The sequence below is a fragment of the Ambystoma mexicanum genome, chromosome 4q (genome assembly GCF_040938575.1).
Source record: "Ambystoma mexicanum isolate Mex_15411 chromosome 4q, UKY_AmexF1_1, whole genome shotgun sequence".
Taxonomy (NCBI): Eukaryota; Metazoa; Chordata; class Amphibia; order Caudata; family Ambystomatidae; genus Ambystoma; species Ambystoma mexicanum.
This window is the reverse complement of record NC_090928.1, coordinates 377,007,384-377,030,804: the sequence shown is the minus strand read 5'-3', so window position 1 is coordinate 377,030,804 and position 23,421 is coordinate 377,007,384.

Below are 23,421 nucleotides of genomic sequence, written 5' to 3'. Positions count from 1 at the left end.
CATGCACATTTTGTGAATGTCTGTCCAACCAACTTTTAAGTTAGGACCATAAGTAAGTTGAACCATGCTTTGCTTCGATTCTGTATTTGTACATGCCTACTGTAACTTTAACATGTCTACTTCTGATACGCAAACACCAACTTTTACACTTTACTCATAAGAAACCTCTACCCAAGCCTTCTATTAATAACTCAGTGGCACAGGAATCATCTGGACCACTCTCCCTGCAGCCCAGGTCAGCCATAGGCAAGACCACATGTTGGGTGTAGGACAAAGACCCAGATAATGAGGCTGGAGGAGATGTAGTCAGGCAATCAGGTCAGAAAAACCTTGGGTTTTGTGAATGTAGGGAGCCGGCCTCTCGGGAGCAGCCGGGTGGTTGGTGGCGGGTACTATGACTCCTCACACCATCTCACACCAGTGAAGTAGCTACACCTATATCTGAAAATGGTCAAGGAGATGACCTGACTGAACAAGAGACTTTTGTCCCAACTAAGAGTACTTTAATGCACTTGAAGACTTCTTTACTGGTCCTTGGCAGATGATCCTGCAAAGGAGCCATCCACCAGGTTTCTGGAGCTGTCTTGCACGTTTCCACCAGGGTCTCTTTAAACTCATGCCAAGGCTAGACAATGCAGTTTGATGTCCTTCTCCTCTTACCTTACAGGCTCTTAAGATTGGTACCAAGGGAAACTGATGTAGTTATCCTCCACTTGCCCTAGGGGTCACAGGGCTCTTATCAGGGCAAGCACATGTAATGCTCTGCCTCTTTCCCTTGGTGTCTCTGGTTACGGATTTTCCCTACCCCAGATCCACAGCATTTTCGGTATGCAGTAATTATAGGCCCTCACACAAGGGCCACACTCCTGGGATTGAGCCCAATACAGTTTCTGCTTAGGAAATAGTTCTCTTTTTGCAACTTTCCCTCCGTAGTTTTCGATGGAACCCCATTCGTTTTGCTTTGTTATTATCCTGTACTGACTTTAGGAAGGCAAGTAAAGTCTTCGGCTTCACCTCCATTGCCTTTGTGGGGAAACTAATCAGTCCTTCAGACTATCAGTACTGGGAAACTATGATTCCTTTTTTAATTCTAGTTCTTTTTAACATTGCAAACATCACCTTACACTGCAGTGCAATGGGGATACTTTGTATCACCCTAGCTTTTAAAAATATAGGATTTATGGTTACTTTTATATGTGCCTGAGGACAAGCTCGTGGTAGCAGTTACATTGTTACTGTTTTTGCATTCTTTTGGTGTGCAAATTCAGGTTTTCCGTGTATGGCTACTGAACATGGCTAGTGCCCTAAAATGGCTGTGCCACAAGACTCCCTCTTGCTTTATTGGTCATATTGTTGTTTGGCCTTCTTCAAGCATTGCCAGATCAGTAAATCTATTATAATCACTTCCACATGCCCAGGAAAGCAGCTGCTTCCGAGGGTTAGTGATGCGTTTGGGTGTGCGGCCCCACAAGGAGTTGGAACTGTTTCATTCCAATCCACTTCCTTGGTGCATGAAAGTCTGGGTGTGGGACAAATGTGAAACCAGTAGTTGCCCCTGATTGGACAACTGCTGGATGGTGGATGGCACAGATCTTTACCATTGGTGGTCTTGGGTTTCCTTTCAGCTCGGGTTTTGGATAAGAGGAAGACCTCTGCAGCTATTTCTTCAGATCCTCGTTGGAGCCAGGAATCCCTCAAAGAAGAGCAACCTGCTGAAGATCCGAAGATGACACCTGAAGTGGCCCAGCATCCCTTCCAATAGTTAGCCTAGTGATGCCCTGCTTCTCTGCCTAATTGGTGCCTCAGCCCTTGGACTAGTGAGACCGACTAGCCTTGATGCCTTCTCTAGGGTCTTGCCCTTCTGAGCCTTTGGAAGTGTCCCTGTACTGACTAGAGGACTAGTGTCTAACTCTAGAGACACTCCCATCCCCATCCCACCATCAAAAGCTGAAAAATAAGTCAAAAAGAATTCATGAAAGGAATCAAAAACTTTTTTACTTGTGAAGGATTACAAGTTAACAAAAGGATGTCATATTTATCATACATGACATTCTTAAAATAACAAGTAAATATGGAAAATATACAGAAACACTAAACAATAAATTCCCTGCAGATGACAGGGTGAGTTTTGATATAGCAGAGTTCCAAGCTCAACGCGTTTTGGTTTTACAAAGGTAGCGGGCGCCCCTCTCTCGCAAGAACAGACATGATAACCTGTTCAGTGGTTATTAACCACTTGAGAGTTCGCAGCCACTGCTTTTACTCACTGTGCCTTTCACAGATGGGTAATATCCATTTGCATATCAGTCTTTGTCCTGCCCAGGGGCAGTCCAGCACCGAAATACAATGGCAATTCCAATCTGAACGAGAGTACCACCAGCAACCCCATACACGTGTTTCACCCTTGTTGGGGATCATCAGTGAGGTGAAGCTGATGCCTCTCTAAGCACAGTGAGGACTGCCCCTGGGCAGGACAAAGACTGATATGCAAATGGATATTTCCCATCTGTGAAAGGCACATTGAGTAAAAGCAGTGGCTGCGAACTCTCAAGTGGTTAATAACCACTGAACAGGTTATCAGGCCTTGTTCTGTCGAGAGAGGGGCGCCCGCTACCTTTGCAAACTCAACGCGTTTTGGGGTTACGACCCTTTCTTCAGGAGCAAACAGTCTGTAAAAATGTATATAGAGAAAAACCTATCACTATTATGTACATTTCATAATTATCACAACATAACAATCCTTTTCAGAGAGCAATCTAAGCCCAATACATCATCTTGTAGGACTTTAAACAAAGATTCAAAAACATCAGACAGTAGATATTTGTTTAACATATTTATGTGGAGATCTTCTATCGGTCACAGTACATCCGTGACCCAACTCCCCCTAGCACAGTTGACTGTGATGAGCATTATGTTAATTCTCAAAGGTGGACTCAAAATATTCACTCTTTTAATTCTAATGGTTAGGTCTAGCCAGACTTGTTTGCTCACCCATCAACACCCACTTCCACCAATCAAGAGGGCACAGGGTCATCCCCTTATCCCTATGTTCTTTCAAGAAAAAGTTTCTCACCTGAATTAGTGATTCACAGACTATTATCAGATGCATAGGAGATTCCACTGAGTCTACCATCTTACAGAACCTGCACTGTGGGCCAAATACCCCAGGAATTTACAACCCCCCTTACAATATAGTGAGCAAGGGTGCGGGGCACATCCCTGCAGACCCCAACACCGAATGCATGATCTGGTCGATCTTTTCGGCCGTTCGGAATTACGCATTCGGTCATTTTCTATTGGAAATTTTGGGTGATTCCAAGAAAAGGACTGGATAACTTGCAGTCACAACAACACAAAAATGGAGAAACCCTTTTTCTCAACCCAATGCTGAGCAATTTCCATACCGACCATACATATGTTGGTATGGAAAGGTACACGAAGGAAGAAAAAACAGAAAACAGGGTAAGGAAATGAGGGAGATGAAGGAAGAACAGGGAAAAGGATGGGTGAAAGTAAAGCAGGCATATGGGAGAAAAAACATACAATGAAATTGTCAAAAAAGTAAATCTTGCTCATTTTTTCAGGAAGCCATAAAAAATAGATCTCAAAACTGACATATAACGATCATGTGTGGATAGGAGAAGGGGGGAATCAAGATTACTAAAGTGGGAGAAATGGAATGTTAAGAGTGCTTCCTAAAGCATTGAGAGTCATTACTGAAATCAGGAAATGAGGAGCTGGGAGCAAGGCCCTAACATTGATGAAAGGTCAAGCAGTTTGGAATCAAGAAGTGAATATTTATAGCGGGAATGCCAAGACGTTCAAAGTTGGAATCAAGGAAAGATTGGAATCAGGCCGGTCTGGCACTGAGGAAATAACTAACAAGCATTGGTAATGTCAACAGTTTTTGCTTTTGTGTAGGCATAGGAAAAGCATCTGCCAGGCACTTCCATAGTGCTATTACCTGGCCATCAATGCTAGTATCTATAAACTGATGTGAGTACTTGGGCATATAATAGCAGTGCCTGGCAAATACCTAATACTTCTAAACGAGCGAAAACTGTTGGCTTTGCCAATGCTTGTTTTTAACAGGAAGGGCATGCATAGTACTTATAAATCAAGTGGCTGAAGGCAGACCTGCTTAAGAAATGTTTATTACGCCTGTAGCTCGTTTACAGCTCCATTTAAGTAATTAACTCTCAGAAGACTGCTTTGAAAAAACACTGGCAGGCACTTCAAGCACAACGTTTGATGGGAAGGCGTAATAAAGTTAGCTCAATGAGATCGCAGGAAGATGTGCTCTGGGCGAGGAGCTGCAGGAATTAGGTGGGAATGGCCATGAGGAGTAGGTTGGCCATGGGCAGGCAACGGGTGGATAAATAACCAAACAACACCTACAAGCTTTGTGTCCCTCCTCATATGCAATTTCTCCATAGCTGCACTGTAATGCAATAGTTTTGGCTTAAAGGTGGCGCTTTAGCACCATCTAATAGCCAAACTTTAAAATGACATGACACTTTCGGTACAGACTCCTGTAAGCATGTGAAAGCAATGTACATGTTTATTACACCTTACCTCAAAAAGGTTTGCTATCTCACGGAAGACAACCTGGATTTATAGGAGTACCAAATAAATACATTTGGGGTGCGAGGCAATAGAAATATGATGTTTAATGTATCCTGGGGTTTTTCTCTCAAGCATATCACCGTTTCGTTTTCAGGAGTCTAGAAGCAGATATTTATGTCACCAGAAGGCAGCACAGAGTTGAGATAAGAAACACATTATCATGGTTCAGACTCTCTTATTTCTCAATAAAGATGGACTTTACTCTTGAATGTGGTCATGAACAAAGACCCCAAGACTATGATCTGCCTTTAAAATGTGCATTTTATCATGTCTCAAAAGTACTTCAAACTGACAATGCAGTATTTAAAATGGCGTTTTACATTCCATTCTGACACAACTCAGAGATTTTCATGAGGAAAGATTTCTTGAGTGGACCATAACAGTGTCAAAAGGCAACTGGGATCTAATGCAATCCCAAAACAAATAAAGCACTTCAAACCACTGCCTACGTTGCAGGAGTCATGCCTGTGGACTAGAAGAAGGAGCTCCAAAAATCGTTCTAAGATTTTCAAAAGGATAGAGTGTAGAAGAAAAACTCCACTTAGTAACCAGGGAAAAATATACAAACAAGCACTCCAAAGAAACAAATCCAATCCTGATTGTTATGTGAGTCCCAGGTACATTGGAAATAGACTAGTACCAAAGTACAAACATATGCACCTAGCACAAAAACAAAAATGCAATCCTTTCAGTATCCAAATTCAGCAAGTCCTGAGATGTGCTTCCAGTGAAGAGTTCAATCAATAACGTCCTCTTCTATTAGTGTTCAAGATTCCACTTAAAATAAGTAGGAATCCTAAATCAATTAATCGATTGCTCAGACCCAAATGGACCAGACAAACTTCAACCGACCTTAAAGGGGTTTGCAGATCTACTCTAATTCTCCTCCAAAAGCAGGAAAATATTTCCCATTGAAGATTCCGCAAAAGAAAAGTGAAGCATGGTATCCTACAAGTAACTATACAACTGAAAGTAAGGTGTTAGCCGTAGGGAAGAGTGAGCCAAATGTCTGAGAGTCTACATCAAATGATGAGACTCTAAAGCAAAAATTCCACTTCTGGGGTAACAGGAAATGGCACTCACAACAATCCAGACATTCTCCCCAATGACAAGTGAGCACTTTCAGAAACACAAATGAAACTGACAAGCAAGAGATTCACTGCAAGAAATCCCCAGGGAAAGGTCTAAGCCCACACAGAAGCCTTTCCCTGTGGCCGCCTATTCCCATCACATTCACAAGCTGGAAAAACTCCCACTGGGCAAGAAAGATGCAGAAGAAGGAATGTCCGTTTTAATTCGATGGTGAAGCAAACCATAGAGTTACAAAATATGGAAGGTAAGGTTCCTGAAAACGCAAACCTAGAAACATCAAAAGAAACACTCTTTTTTTCAAAAGGGGTCAGCAGCTACATTCACAGATCTACAGACTTCTTGGTGCAAAAAGTGCAGTAAGCAAGGAGAGAATACATGGTAAGTTCCCATCCCTCCTTCTAACTCTGCTGTTCAAAATACAAATAGTTCAGGTAAAAAAGGGAGGACACTGCAATCGGGTTTTCCAGATCTTGATGGCATTTTAAAGACAGGTGTTGTGCAAAGCATACATGAAACAATCACTGGAAATGGCTGCCCTAGCTTGCGCACAAGGCCTATGTTTATGTTTTCAGATTCCCAGAGAGAAATCACTTTAAAGGGGCCCATCAACATTGCTACTCTTTTCCCTTTACCACAGATGGATAAAATACTTTTTGATAAGAGCATAGGTGTGATGCAAATTCGTCTCATTCTGATCTCACACTTTTTGTATCAGTAATAGGTAAAAGAAGCACAATATTATGCATTGGTGTTAGTTCAAAATCAGACCCAAACGTCTTGTTAAGCACTGGTTCTCATGCTGTTTATATTGTAGCCTCTCTTAAATCATGAAAGAGGGGTGTTACTGTAACATTTAAGGTACATCTGTAACCAGTATTCTAGAAAATGTTGATGAAATTCTCAAAAATCGTAGTTACTGGAATCACATAGCTAGAGTTCAAAGTGGGCTAACATAGCTTCAGGCATGGCACAATAATAGCATAAACCAACACAAGCTCTATTTTGTTAGGGAATGGTGCAAATGAGAAATGCTCCCCACTTATCCACTGTTTGAAAGAGGTCTAATGGACCCAAGTACAATGATGTCCAGGATTATAAGGCTATTCCTTATGTAGGCTTAATTGAACTACTCGTCTGAGTGAAGAAACTTTGAATTCCATAGATACATTCTTTCAAATTAATGAGATACCAAATGTACTCATAATAGCTACTGGTCACAATCATACCTGAATGGCTTCATCTGATAAACATGTTGTGATCTTTCTGAAAAGGATGGAAAATGGATTCCAGACTGGAAGGAGAAGCTATGAAATATTACTAAATATCTGATTCCAACACCATTAGCCGTCAGACAGCTCTGCCTTAAAGTAAAGAAACCACAGAATTATTAGAAATAAAGAAAAATCAATGCTCGATATACATTGCTGTAGGTATCCAGTCAAATTTTCGAAAACACATTTTCGAATTGCCATTTTGTTGAAGAAAATGCTGAAAAATAAATTCCGAATGTTTTTTTTATTTATTTTATGTTTTAGTTTGGTTTCGTTTGTAAAAAAAAGTGTCAAAAATAAAAAAAGAAACGGGGGGTTGGCAGGGGAACCCCTCCATTAAAAAAATTAAATTAAAAAAAACATTTAAAAAACGGCATTTTGGTGTCGATAAAAAGGTATTTCGAAAATATGACGTTTGAAAAAGTCACTATAAACCATTGCTGTACAGCTGAGTAATACTCAAGAAATTGTAAACGACAAACTAAACTTTACCAAAGAAAGGAGCTTTTCCATTGAAAAGATATATCTAAAACTTAAAGAAAATGTTTTTTTTTCAACCTGTGGATCACAGCAGCTCAGTGAATGTTATCGTAGGGCATTGTTTCCTGCCAGTTACGGTGAGGACCATAACATTAGTTCACACTTATGGGATATTTACAGGTATTGTTACGATTGTGTTGGTGCTCATATGAGTTAGCTGATAATGCTACTGCCCTGTGACAGGTTGTTCATCTTCCTTCTGTAAGCTAGAATGCCCAGTGTAAGGTGTGTTGAAGGTGCTAGTGTTCTGCTGACATGAGGTATTAGTGGGAAGACAAATGAAACCTTCCCACAAGACTTTGTGCTGTGGGACGTTTTGATAGGGCAACATCTAATTCGGGGGAATTCTCCAACCCAACTCAAATCAGGCATGCACACATTTATTTATTTAATTTTTGTTTTTTGAACCTGGGACCCCCAATTAATCAGTACTGATTTAAAGCCTCCCTCGCCTTTTGGGACACGAAAACACACAGGGTTGCTCAGAAGGTCTATTTATTAATAAAATAGAAACAAGTAAATCATTTTAAATATCAACAACTAATACATCTATGAACTTCCAATGCCAATGGCGACTACAAGGAAGAATGATCAATACACTGGTTGCATCCCTTTTCAATGCTACGTTTACTTAAATATGGACTTTTGTAAACTGACATTTCATCCATCTATCCATTTGATTTACTTTGAACACACATCCACAATGGATAAAAAATGCATGAGAGTTCAGGATGAAGTGCTAATTTGATGAAAAGAAAATTATATCAGACATCCATACCTATCTACATCTATCTACTTATTTGGAATACACATAAACACCTCCTCTCTACCCAATAGACATGTGAGCATCTCAAACAGCATCCCAGAAACTCTATTTAAAAGACAGGCTACTTAACACTCCTGCATATACATTGTTTGCAAAGAGGAAAATGCATGTTTAACGTGTATGTTTGCTAGATTGCCTTCAGTGATGCTTCTATTGCATTCATGTGTACACATTTACCTTTGCCATTTTCTGTGGGCAGCTTAAAATTGGGAAAATGGGTGCTAGTTAATAGCCCCTTTCCTCTTTTTCTTGGGTGCATCAACACCAGTAACAGGACCCTGCTTGATGAGAGCAGGTCTGATAGCACAGCGAGTAGAGTGTGCCCCTTGACATCTGTGCAGAGCCTACTGATGCAGGTTTGTATCCGGGCATGGCCAAACTCAGCCTTTCATCCTTCCGAGGTCGATAAATGAGCACCAGACACCATGCCTAATAATAAGTAGCGCTCAGATGCCTGAGGTTTCGTAGCGCTATATAAATGCTAAATTATTATGTAACCAGAAAATTACTTAAATTACCTTATTTGTCTAGGTATGTACACAGTGAGATGTCCTTTTGGCTCCCAGAATTCTTCTTATGCGCTTGTTCATTACACAGAGAAGGAGTCAGGGCATCTTCCAGTATACACATCATAGGACCTATTCTATCTAATCTATAATTCCAGAAACATATAAACATCTGAAATATTTACTAATTTCTCTGTATATACAGCAGGTTTATATATCCCTGCACCTTCTGTACTTTCACAAATAGAAAGGGCTGGATTTCAATCTATGCCCCTTTAGAGTATCACTCCCCTCAGAGTTATTTCCCCTTAATATTATACTTATATAGGAATTTCTTTTTGGTTGTCTCAGAGATAGACAGGCGCCCTCTTAAGGACTGGTTCCATTCACCCTGTCAAGTAAAAGGTGGGCATCAGTCAGCAGGATGGGGTCAACCTCCCTCCATAGTCTGGTTTCCCTCTTTCTGTATTGGACCTGCTGTCTTGAAGAAGCCTGGGACTTTAACTTCAGGTAGCCCTCTTTTGCAGTGTATTTATTGCTAGTAATCCAAAATGGATCCAAAAGGAAAGCAATCTATTCCAGTGTACTTTATGTTGTTGTCAATTCTCCTTTTCTTCCCATCAATCAGTCAGCCAGCCAGTCCTTCCCAGTCAGTGAGTGAGCAAGTGAGTGTGGTGAAGGCATCATGAAGCAAGACACAGAGAAAAGATTTAAGGTTCAAACAAAATACCTTTATTAACTTAAATGTCAGGATGGTGTAAGACCTACCTTGCCTTTTGCTAAAGTGGGATTTCCCTACCTAAAGAAACTAAGGATAGTCTGAGTCAGTAAGTTCATCTTAAAAGTCAGACTTTGCCCATAACATATACTCGCCCTCACAACTAAAGCTAATCAGTGTGTAGGTATGTCAGTAACCAAGAAATAGTGTTCCAAATAAAGTTCTGAGCTTCTGCAAACTCCTGGCTTACTTTCCAGCTCCCTTTCCCCAAGTTCAAAGCAGTTCCCAAAAGACCTTGTTTTCCCTTCCCCAAGAAGACGCACAGCTCTGAAAAGGCCTCCGGGTTATCTTCCCTAAGGCAACAACACAGTTCTAGAAGCCTCAGGGTTCTCTTCCCCAAGTTCAAAACAGTTTCCAAAAAGACCTCTGGGTTCCCTTCCCCAAGAAGATAACACAGTTCCAAAAAGGGCCTCAGGGTTCCCTTTCCTAAGGTAACAGCACAGTTCTAAAAGCGGCAAAAGTGGCTGAGGGTTCCCTTCCCTAAGGCAACAACATAGTTCACAATGTGTTGGGTTTCCCTTCCCCAAGAAGGCAGCTCTTCCAGCTTGCCAACTCACAATCAGTTCAAGTTTCTTAAGTCTCAAAACCAGTCCCAGGTTGACTTCATGATCGTTCAGGCTCTTCAATACCTTATACAGATTGCTATCTTCTTCCTTTCACTTCAGTAATCTTATACACAAGTGAAGATTCTTTATCTTTACTTTCCTTGGCTTTTCCAGACAGATTATCCTCGGTCTAGGTGCAGTTGTCGGACCACACAGTACAACCAATACAGGTCACGCAACTGATAACCCTAGGCTTTCTTGCCCACACAGGGTTCCCTTTCACTGCACCTGTGCTCTGGTTTAAATTCACTTTGATTTCTCCTTATCAGTCTCTTGGCTTTGCCACAGTGTGTTCTTCCACACATCTCACTCCATGGTGCTCACTGCCTTCCAACACCTTGCTTTCACAATCTTCATGAGGATCCATCACTTGCTTTTCACTTTATTCATAAAGATTCCTTCTTTGTCCTTAGGTGTTCAATAAGTGTGTTTCAAAATGCTTTCATTTCATCCGTAGGCTTTCCTTTAGTTCCGTATTCGATAATACATGCTTGTGTTATATTCCAGTTCCTTTACTTCTAGTTCAGCATTTGCGGGTAATGTTAAAAAAAGAATCACTTTGGGTTCACCATCAATTGCACACATATTGCATCTGGCATCACAATATGCCCAGTAGTAGCCGGGGAGCGCCCTGGTACAAGTGTTCTCACTGATTCACTCACCGGACCTCAGCGTCTCCTTCGGGCATCCTTTCTCTTCATTCTTAGCTCCATGCACACTTCTCTGGATCTCTGTGAGTAGCGTTTGCCTTCTGCTAATCTTGCTGTGGGTTGCCGATAGCTCTGCTCCTCAATCGTGGATACTATCCGTGGCCTGCAACTTCCGTGCCCCACAACTCCTGCTGTGGGCTCCAGGCAGAGGCAGCTTCAACCCTCTCATGGCTGCTCAGGCCCTGGCATCACAGTCTCTCCTTGGCAGTAGCTGGCATCCTGATTTCCAGGCAGGACCCTCCTCGACAGTCCCGTTCTGGGCAGGGATTCTCCCCTCTCAGACCCGTCTCTCCCAGTGCGGCTTCTCTCCTGCTAGTTTCCCCTTCCTTGCTGGCGGCGCACCTTTTATGCACCTGTGACCTGTTAACAGGTTGCAGGTGCGAACCCTTGAGTCCAATTGCCTGACCGCAATTACTGATGTTCTTTGTACATGTGTGACCCTCACAATAGTTTCCAGGCCTCTTCCTCATCTCAGTACCAGAGTGGTGTAATTGAATGTTACTGTGTACAACTCCTAGTGGCCTCTTCCTCATCCCAATACTAGAGTAGTGTCACTGAGGGGAAATATACACATATCTCGGTTGTGTTTTTAATATTTTGGCCTGATGTTTCGCTGAAACAATATTAGGGGGTTGATATGTTTTTACCTTTCCTGTATAAGGAAACATCCTCCTATTTAACCTCTTCCTAGTGTCAATACATTGATGGGATTTTCCAGAGTCATGCTGAAGGGAAGAAAAAGGGAAGGGGTGACAATATCCCATGGACAATATCCAATGGAGGCTGCTAGGAATGAAGGTCCATCATGAAATGGAAATGGGGGATACTGTGTCTCACCCAAGGACATCCTTTTCCATTCTCCAAGTCTCCTCTAGCCAGGTGATCCTCTCTCGTGTATCCACCCCCAGGGTTGGGATCTAAAAGCAATGGCCCTCTCCTTGCCACCTGAGCAGAGCAGAGGATATCAGGGAGACAGAAGAGAGGATGCCCTCAGGTTCCTCACATACCCATCCCCTATAAATACGGCCTCCCGCATAAGGGTCACATGCTGTTAGCCTTTCAAGGGGTGGTTCAGTTTGCAATTCTGCGGGTATTGAAGTTCAGTTCCACACAGAAGTGGTAGGTACAAATGGTTCTGTCTGCCAGATTTTCAATGGTGAAAATTGGGAGCAGCATGGGTTAACTTCTTACAATAATGTTAGGGAATTGGAGAAGTCAGTTCCAATAATTGTTTCCTCTGGGAGACTTGGTATGATGGCAGAAGGAAAATTGGTGGTGGTCCCTTGTACGTGGAGAGGGATAACCACCTTAGGATAAACTTCTTGGTCCCCATGGACACAGGTGATCTTCACCAATGATGCCCCTTTTAGTTTCTCAGATGGTATGAGATCTGCTCTTACTGCAGTTTGTTTGTCACCAGAATCTACTACAGTCTGAGTCAGGATCCCATTTACAAGAATTGGTTTGTAATTGGACTTTAAAGATGTTCCTCAAAATAAATTACTTTGCGTTTCTACCTGTGACATAGTAGTCTTGATCTTCCCTCTCTACTCCTACCATGCATCCAATTTCCATATGCACTTCTCTTTTATTCTGGAGACAATTCTGGGCTAAGTGTCCTGGGTCTTTACATGGAAAACAAATCGGGGTTATAGGTTTTGTTGGATTAGTATCTTCTCTCCTTATTTCTTCTTTAGGCTTGGGGTCTGATCTTTTCTCTAGCTTTCCTCTTTTCTCACTTTTGAAATATCTAGACTGATTAGGAAAATTGCTTTTTTCTTTTGAGAAAAAATGTGTTCAAAGAAACCCCTTACTGTCTTTCCTTTCTTCTGTCAGATGTAACATATGGATGTGTTTGCTAGTATCAGCAAAGTTCTGACTGGTTTCAATGGCTAGAGTGAAGGTGGGCTTATTCAGGTGGGCTTATTCAGTTGTAAGACTGCTCTCCCCATCATCTATTTTGACACAAACATTTCTTATCGCCCCAGGTTTGAATCTAACCAAAACATCTTCTGACTTCCAATCCCCTATTTTCTGCACCGGTACCCTTATTTCTGAAAGTACTTCTTCAGGTTATTGTACCCTGACCAACCTTTCCTGGAATTCTCTTAACTCATATATATCTGCTTGTGAACCCCCTGGGCATATCACCACTTGTGGATGGGTTATATGGTGGTGGAGGTGCAAAAGCTCTTGTGTTCCCCCCCACCCCCCTAGTTGCTAATCCTGATAATCCTGTTGTTGAAACTTTCTCTACCACTGGAGGCTTATAGACTGGATTTGTATACTCTACTGCAGGTTTAGGCGTTACAGGGTATATCCCCTTACATTAGATCTCTTTTTTATCTTCCTGATATTCCATATCCTCGAGTAATCACCAGAGATCTAGAATCTCTTTTCTTTTTTGCAATTGTTTTGCCTTATATTTTGCTGCTAAAAAGATGGACCTTTTTTTCTAGCATGCTTCTGCTATGGGAGCCCTGTTCTGGCCAGGAGTAGGACATCCCCCTTCCTTTGTTTCCAAAACCCATTGTTTATGATATGTGTCTTTCCTCTCACAATATAATGGAACGGCCCTATGCATGTGTTTTATTGGGGTTTATTCCCCCATAATGTTGTGCACGACCCTAATGCTTCACTTAGACATTACTGCTATGCTGCGCACACTGCTGCTTGTTACACAAAAATACAGATAAACCCACTTTTTCCCCCACCCACCTTTATTCTTTTCCACTTTGTTTTCACACATACACACACTGCGACTCATCTACCTTCCTTCCTTTTTTACCACAAAAGACAGCAAGAGAAGATTTACAAAAAAACGCGGAGGCTCCCTTTTTCCATAATAAAAAGTAGAAAAACAGGAATACGTGACAATTTCAATACATAACCCACCTCCTATCCAATCTATACCTTAACATATCACCTGAAATCCTATCCAATCTATACCATAACACATCACCAAAAGTCCTATTCATTCTGTCATTGACCTCTACTTCATCCATTCACACCAACATACTTTCATACATACATGTCCCCTTGTTGTTATCTATTACAAGAGTATACTTACATGTGCATGTTCACCCAAGTTTTCCTCTGTTATGAGATCCCAATACTGGCCTGTCTTTCTTTCTGGAGCCACGCCCTGCTTCAGTGAGCAGAGAAGATTTCTTTTAAAATGGCTCCTACTCAAACCACTCAGGAAACACTTGTGTTTTGATTTTGGGGGACTGGTCACCTTATATGGGCATGACTCCTTCATGGTGAATAGGCCTAGGCCTTCGCAAAGTACGGGGGAAAACTGAGATCACATTGCAGTCTTCACCACTTGTAAGGGTGTCCCTAATTACTCTCACACCAGAAAAAATACACCCCTATAGGGAAATAAGGAAACAAGTCTATCTTATAAGGATAACAAGTTTAATCTTACAAAAATGAGGATGGTAGCAAAGGACTCTGCTGCCTGAACGGTCTTCTCCTGTCCCTCTTCCGTTCCTTCCTGCCAAAGTGGTGCCAGGCAGGGGTTTATATAGTCCTGTCTTGCTGTAGTGGCGTCACTGGATATGGACTATAGCTTCATCCCAGACCGCCCTTCTTCGATTAAAGGGATGCTCGAAAGCTTTCTTTTCATCATTGTCAGCAGTTTTGTCAGAACATGCTGCTCTCCATTTTACTACCTTAGTCAGAAACACACTGCAGTCCTGCAGACTTTTACATAGCCCAAGAGAAAAACTAAACATTTGTATAACTAATTTTCATTAATTCTGTTCATATTCCACTCCTCCTACTACTGTTATCTGGACCCTGTAGTCTCATTCACACCTTATTTTCATAATCTGTCCCGTTCTGCATTTTGTCATACACAGCATGTAAATCCCATTATTAGTCTGCATGGGCCGTTGACGGGCAGTAGAGAGCTGGTGAGTCACTTTGTGTGCTGCCAGTGCTAGCCTTAGTGGCAAAACACCACAGAAGCACCTGTAGTCATTTTTTAGCACTGGCTGCATTCTTTCCGGGAAGGAGGAGGAGTTTGCATCTATTGCACTAAGATTTTAGAATGCCTAGAATCTGACATTAAAAATCTATCCAGCTAATAGTTAATTGTGCCTTATATTTAAACAACTGCCTTCTTCAGTGCCTGCCCATGTCTGTGTATGTGATTATATTTGCATGAGAGAGCCTTCCCAGTGCCCCTCCTCCCCCCTATCTATTATAGCACCTAAAAGAGGTCTTGCCTAATTCTAATGCGCTTGGGGGTGCGGGTGGACCCTGGTTCCTTCCCAACAGCTGCGCTTTGAATCCCCCAATTTAAATCTAGCTGCATGTTGATTATAGCCACTGTATCGAATTTAGCTGCATTTTGAGTATAGCCACTGTGTTGATTCTAGCTGCACTTTCAAAGTCACCCTCATTTATATCTAGCTGCACTGTGAATATAGCCACTGTGGTGAATTTAGCTGCATTTTGAGTATAGCCACTGTGTTGATTTTAGCTCAGATTTCGAATCCCCCCAATTTAAATTTAGCTGCATGTTGAGTATAGCCACTGTGTTGTATTTAGCTGCTTTTTAAAATAGATCTACTGTGTTGAATTCAGCTGCATTTTTAGTATAGCCACTGTGTTGATTATTATCTGCGCTTTGAATCCCCCTATTTAAATCTAGCTGCATGTTTAGTATAGCCACTGTGTTGTATTTAGCAACATTGTTGAGTATAGTCACTGTGTTGAATTTAGCTGCACTTTGAATTTGCACCTTTTATATCCAGCAGCATTTTGCGTATAGCCACTGTGTTGTATTTAGCCACAGATTTGAGTATAGCCACTGTATTGAATTTACCCGCTCTTTGAATTTGGCCCTTTTATATCTATCAGCCTTTCAAGCATAGCCACTGTGTTGAATTAAGCTGCGCTTTGAATCGCCTCCAATTTAAATCTAGCTGCATGTTGAGTATTTCCACTGCGTTGTATTTAGCTGCATATTGATTATAGCCACTGTGTTGAATTTAGCTTCATTTTAAATTGGCTCCCAATTTAAATCTAGCTGCATGTTGAGTATTGCCATTTTGTGGAATTTAGCTGCATTTGGAATTTTGACACTGTTAAACTTAGCTACATGTTTAGTTTAGCCTGTGTTGAACTCAGCTATAAACCAATAAACCAGCCAGGACAAATGGGTATATATCAAACTCCAAGCTTATGGAAGACAGCCGAAGACACGGCCACCCACCCGCACACATCTGCTATCATACACTACTTTAAAACACATTGCACAACACCTCTGCCATGAGAATTCAGCTATCTTGGTCGGAATTCAGCATACATTCGGTCTAGCTGGACACCTAAGGAGTCTCCTGCACTTACATACTCTCCAGAATACCTTACAGCACCCATCCACATGCAAGCGCTACATGGTTAGCTAACAGGGACTTGGCCACCCCTACCTTCCCTCGTATCGGCTAACATGCACACATGCATTCTAAACTCCTCTGACAAATTTCCCATATCTTGGATTTCCAAGGGAAAAGGTGCTATACAAATGAAAAATGACATTACATTACCTTACATAGGGCCTCATCAAGACTTCGGCGGTAACCCTTAAATCCGGCAGTAGCGCTATTACCACGGGATTTAAGGGTCCGCCGAATCAGGGCTTCGGCGGATTTCGCCCCAGCTCTGAGCTGGGGGGAAATCCGCCGAAAATTTGCGCTATTACCGCCAGCTCGAAATCCGCCGGCGGTATTAGCGCGAAGATTCCCCATTGAGCCCAATGGGGAACGGGGCATTCCCGAATGGGCCCAGTGGGGAATGGGGACTTACATTACCGCCGAATTCGTGATCTGGCGCTATTAGCGCCGGGGAGTTCGGCGGTAGGGCTAATACTGCCCGCGCTAATAGCGTTACCGCCCAAGTCGTGATGAGGCCCATATTCTTGATTATTAAAGTTCAAAGAGGCACATCATTTACAGGAAGAGTCACAAGATAGAATCAATAAATAATCTTAGTTGTTGAGTAACTTTTAAGTCTTGTGCAATATATTTGTAGTTTAAGAACAAGGTTATATTGGTGGAGCATTGATAGAGTAGTTCTATATTTTTTCACAATGGACAACAATATGAAGTTGTTTGAAATTAGTTCCTGATGAAGAAATATTTATTTTTTAAACAAGTAGAGATTATGATGACACATTGATTTTCATTAACGGCAAGATGGCTCATCACAATAGTTACTGAAAGCATCTCAAAGAAGGATAAGGATTGAAACAACAATAAGAGTATTTTGAATGAATGAGTTAATTTATCTGACAACCAATTTGAATTTATGTTTTCAAGATAACAGACATTTGTAAAAAATGTTTTGTAGAATATTGTGAAGTTTGAATTAGTATGATTATTTTTATTTTTTTATTATTTTTATTTGCATTTCAGTTTAACAATAAACTTTTAGCATAACAGAGAGCTTCAGCTAATAACACATTCTCCCCCAGTCGTTCAATCCCCTGGACTTTTGCCAGATGAAAAGAAGATAACTAAATTGATTGCACTTGTAGTGGCACCTCCAAACAATTCCTGAAGTAGTTAACCGTTGCAATTGGCACAGATGTTTGTTCTACTCTCAACAGCAGTCACCACCAATCTGCAGGTGACATATTTCTATGGGCCTCATTACACGGATGGCGGTAAGGATTTACCGGTACCGGTAAAATACTGGTACCGGTAAATCCTTACTGCCTTACTACGAGGTCCCTTTGCGGGTTGGGGGATTTAACGCCTGCTTTTTGCAGGCGTTAAAATCCAACCCGCAAAGGGACCTCAGAGCTAATTACGGCACTGCAAAATTGCGGTGCCGTAATTAGCGCCTTCCCCATTCCCATAGAGCCCTATGGGGCAGAAATGGGAATGGGGAAGGGCAATGGTGGAAGGGGGATTTACCGCCCCTCCAACCTTGGAATGGGGCGGTAAATCCCCTTTCCACCAAGGCGGTGCCGGTATTTTACCGGCATGTGCCATGGCGCTAATAGCGCCATGGCTCACCGCCTACCGTGTAATGAGGCCCTATATCTTTCAAGGTAGTGCGCAAAGTACTGAGTCCTTTCCTGGGCAAGAGCTGTGCATGTTGTATACAGGTGACAGAGAGTTTCCATCGAGTACTCTTCATTGCAAAAATCTGCACAATTTATCACTTGGTTCTGGTCTGGCTCTCAGGGATATCACTTCCCTTGTTCTGCACAAATGAAGTATAATCCTCATAAATTGTGTTCTTACATTCTGGTCTGGGCATTTTCTTAGATAATGGTGGATCTCTCCTTGCTTTCTTACTTCAGATACTAAGTTTTGATGCAATTTGAGTTTATTTGCTTCCTCTCTGGTGGCAATCCAATCCATCTCTCAGAGTTTTTTCTTCACCTTTCTGGGATTAATCAAAATATTGTCTACTGAGCTCTCTGTTTCAGTGAGTAGTTTTCTACTCTCACCCCACCCCCGACTTGGCCAGAGCTTTGTTGTATCCTTTGATTAGTTCTGCTTTGGTTGCAATTAATCATAGAATGGGGGTTGTCGCTCATGCATTTTCTAAAGAGACACATTGCCTCAACACGAGTTTGGCGTTATCCGGGTGCATATACAGCCGAGCGGTATTTGCGTTAATTCTGTGAGTTGTGGCGCAAACAACACCCCATCACGAGTTGGAGGGCACACGGACCAGGCGTTAACGCAAATAGCATTCAGCGGTAATAGTGGCTGAGAACTCAAAAACTCACTGTTCATTGCATTACCATCAGTGTCCCACGCTATTAATGCTGCAGTAAATGTGTCACCGCCAGAACGGGAAACAAAGCGGTGGCCATTTTGGAAATCACAATCCACCCAAAATCGGAACCCCTGGAAGCCATCCACACCAAAAAATCTCAAAAAATGTCCCAGGAGCGTGTGAGAGGCAAGTCTGCCCTGGACAGGGTGCGGAAACCTAAGCTTTCAGACTCAGAACTGTCAATACAAGTGGAGGAGGTCATTTCCCACCAGGATGAGCTCTATTGCCCCCCAAAAAAGACGTGCTTACAGCTGCGTATCCACATCTGGACAGACATCAGCCAGAAGGTCACTGCGGCGGGCCATATCCCCAGGGATGGAGAGGACTGCCAAAGAGATTTAATGACCTGCGGGTCTGTGTGCGGAGCCTCCTGGCACAGCACAGGAGTGAGACCATGGCGACTGGTGGAGGGTCACCACCACCGGAGATGGCACCATGGGAGGAACAGTGCACCACCCTCATTGATATGTCATCCATTGAGGGAGTGGAAAGAGCAGAGGCAGGCACAGGCACCCAGGAGGCTGGAGGTGAGTCACCCCCTTGCAAATAGCATTGTAAACAGGCCATCACTCCATCCCCAGTGTGAATGTTCGACAGCCGGGCATTGTGAGTGGGTGCAGTGCGTGTGATTGACCACAGCCACCCACGACTGCACCCTTGTATCAGTGCACCTAGGCAACCCCGAGTAGTTAGTAGGGCAGCCAATGGTCACATGCAAGAACCATGGGGCACACACATCCATGGTGTGGGCATGTTTAGTACCAACCCCCCTCACTGACTCTGGCATGCCAGCTGTGCATTTGCATCACATTCATGAAAATGCTATCCCAACTATTCCGAACTGTGTCCCCCCGACGGAGTATGCCCCAGTAATACCAACATTGTCAATACTAAACAGGTCGGGCCCAAGCATGATTGAAACTGTCCTGTACAACCCACCTGTAAACATTGAAATTCATGAAAATAATTTGAGGTGCCCTGTCTACATGCCATACCCTATGTATGCTACAGGCACGCAGGCATCATCCGGGTGCAACATGGATGACGAGAAGTGAGGTCCATCCCGACGTATTCCCAGATGCACCTCCACCAGCACCACCACCCCGTGAATGGCCTGGCAGGATACGCCAAGGCGGAGGACCCACCCAACTGCACCAGAGGCTCACCACTTCATCGCCCCAAGCCACCAGGGGCTCACTACCTCAGATCCCCAAGCCACCAGGGGCTCACCACCTTGGCGCCCCAAGCCATCAGGGGCTCACCACCTCGGCGCATACAAGCCATGAGGGATGCCTCATCAAGCCCTTCCAAAGCCACCGGGGGCTCACAGGATGTTGAAGTTGCCATGAGGGAAACCACCCCAGAGGATGGTGCCTCATCCTGTGAAGAGCAGCATGCTGTACCAGTGTTAACAACAATCCACAGTCCAGTGCAGCAAATGGACACACCCAAAGGGACCCCTGAGCATGTTGAGAGTCCCAGCCACAGTCCACATGTCTGTGCACGCCGCCACCGTGCACACACACCAGTGGTGAATGAGGACGCACCCTCATATGGGTCACCTGCTGGCAGCCCCTCATCCACGGCAGCTCCAGCAGACAGGCCAGCACCACAAGCAACAGCAGCCTCACTACCCCACGTAGACCTGCCAGGCACAGCAGCCCCACAAGGAACACAGGAACAGATCCAGACAATGCAGTCATGGCACGGCCCTAAGTGATGGCGGCATGCCGGATGAGCATAGAGGGCATGGCCAGTAAACATAACCACCACTTCAAGGCCATTAGCAATGCAATTAGGGGGCTGCCAAAACCATGGCACGCGACAATACACGCACACGTAAAGTTGTGGACGGATGTACTGCAGCACTCACAGGGTCTGTCCAGCGACTACGTGAACTATGCGGGTTGCAATCTGCACATTCATGCAGAACAGATGCGTGAGTCAAATAATCTCCTCCGCCAGCTGCTGCAGTTGGCTGCATTGGTGCCATCCACCTCAACAACCCCCACAGAGGGCTCCCTACAGGGGTTACCCAGGCGTCGGTCACTGCAGCATTCACAACGGTGCACACCTGAAGATGGAGCACGTGGAAAGCAACTACATCCTTGTTAGATGGACAATGCACTGTTGGCCTGAGGACCAGGCACATGGACCCCTATGCACTGTGTTGGGGGAGGGGGCATGTGTGCTGGGGAGTTGGTGGGAGGGGTGTGTGTGTTCTGAGGAGTTGGTGGGGTGAGGGGGTTAGTTCCACACTGATTAAAGCCTGTTCAAACATGAAAGAAAGATCAGACATTCATGATTGTGTAGAAGTGTTATTTATGCTCTTCGTGACATGTGCCCATCCACCAAATCAGAAAAAATGATCAATCAACACCTGTCTGGCCAACCTCCTCACCCCATCCCTGAGTGCATTAGCCCTGGCAACCGGCACATGGCCATCGTCACTCCCATCCCCTGGGTGTTGCCCGTCAGCATCAGGGGGTAGTGGCACATTCGTATGGCAGCAGATGTTGTGCAGCATGGCAGAGTGAGTACAATCTTGCCTACTTTTTCTGGCGCATACATCTGTGCCCCTCCAGTCTGGTCCAGGCACTGGAACCGTGCCTTTAGCAAACTAAATGTCCTTTTCACACATATGTGGGTATGACTGTGGGCATTGTTATATGCCAGCCCTCCCGGAGTTTGTGGATTCCGCACAGGGGTCAACAGTCATGTGAGCTGTGGGAATCCTGAATCACCTGCATGGGAAAATGTGTACGCCTAGGTTGCTTTACTGGGTGTGCAAGTAATAAGCATCAATACACTGTGCACTGTGGTCATCTTTGTGTGCAACAGGGACATGCAATGTGATTGGCTGATTGGTATACATCCATCATCTTTCAGGACATGCATCACCTGACCCATACATGCACCCTGTGTGATTGAGTGGGCGGTCCTGTGGCAGATTACATTTGCCTGCACTTGGGATTACTGTACTCACAGTAGTGAATGATGACCTATGTGAATGGGATTGTGTGGGACACTTATGCTCAACAGGTAACGTCATGTTACCACTTGTCCTTTGATTATGGTGTATTCATGTGCAACAGGTTTGCTCTGCAATGTGCGCCAAGTCCCTTGTAGGCCACTTTCTACATGCATTGCCCACTGGGTTTGTTTGGCACAGTGGTGCATCCATAATGTCTGGATGAGGCTCCTGTCATGACTGCCTGTTCAAGGATAGTGTTGATTTGTATTTGGTTGTGGATGTCTCAGTGGTTTGTGGGGCTTTAGCTACATGGCACAATGTTTTCTTTTTTTACATGCATGTAAATGTGCATTCATGGGTCACTCTCTAAGGGATGTTCATGTTTGGGTTTGATTTGGATCATCTACAGTGGTTTTGTGGATGGGTATTGCATTCTTTTCATTTTACATTCTATGGGGTGCCCTGGGTGAGGTTACTCTTGTGCATCAGGGTGTAAATCAGCACTGCAACATAGACAAGGTGCATTGTGATTGTTGTGGTCCCATGTGTTATGGTGTTTTGACAAGTGGGTGCCCATCACCTTTTGTGGGTTCAGGTGTGGTGGCCATGTGCAGGTGTCCTTGTGTGCCACATGTATATGGAACTAGTTCTGTGATGGTGCTGGCTGTGGCTCATGGTGGCATTCAAGGCTTTCTGTAGGTCTGCCCCCCTACATTTGGTGTACTTTGGCATGCATTTCAGGCAGGGTTTGTACTCACCCAATATCCATGTGCTTTGGGCTCTGTGCCTCTGTGCCGCTCCATCTAGGCTGGCAGTGTGCTGTTGCACATCACCATGGAGTCATGGGTGGATCCTGGGTAGCAAGCGCAGCAATGGATGATGTTCAGGTCTTGGCCACAAGTCATCTGCACATTCAGGGAATAGAAATGCTTCCGATTCCTGTAGGATGCCTCATGGTCCCGGGGTGCTACCAGTGCAACATGTGTGCAGTCTAGGACGGCAATCACGTTCGGGAATTGAGCAATGGCATAGAACTGTGCCTTCAGTACGTACACCTGTGCCTGGGTGGTGGGAATGCAATGTGTTTGTTCACATGGCACAGCAGTGCATCCAGCACCTGGCCCAGGATGGCACTGAATGTGGACTGGGCCATACCATGCATCATGGCAACTGTGCGCTGGAAGCAGCCCGTTCCAAGATATTGTAGGACTGACACCAGCTTCACGAGTGGAGGAACACCAGTGCTGATAGCAATCCTGCTACCAATGTCACTTTTGATTGTGTCCAGCAACTGGGTGATGGTTTCCCTGTCCAGGCTGTACTCGGATAGCAATTGGCCATTAGTCAGTGCCCAGGGTGTTGGCCTGAGCCTGGCTATGACTGCCTGCCTTGCTGGGGCTGGTCTCCTCCTCCTCCTCATCCTCCCCTCTGCTCCCTGTGCCATGGGCCGGTTGTCAGGCCTCTGTAGAGGTCCATGTCAAGGATCCCCGGCTCCAAATGGCAACATGGTGTTGGGAAGGGCGTGTGGGACATGGGTAGCCTCTTGTGTGCATTGTTTCCATCTGTGACTTTATTGCTGTTGCCTCCCTGCTCCTAATGGCAACATGGTGTTGGGAAGGGTGTGTGGGTCTTTTGTAGGCCTCTTGTGTGCATTGTTTGCACCTGTGCCTTTATTGCTGTCTCCTCC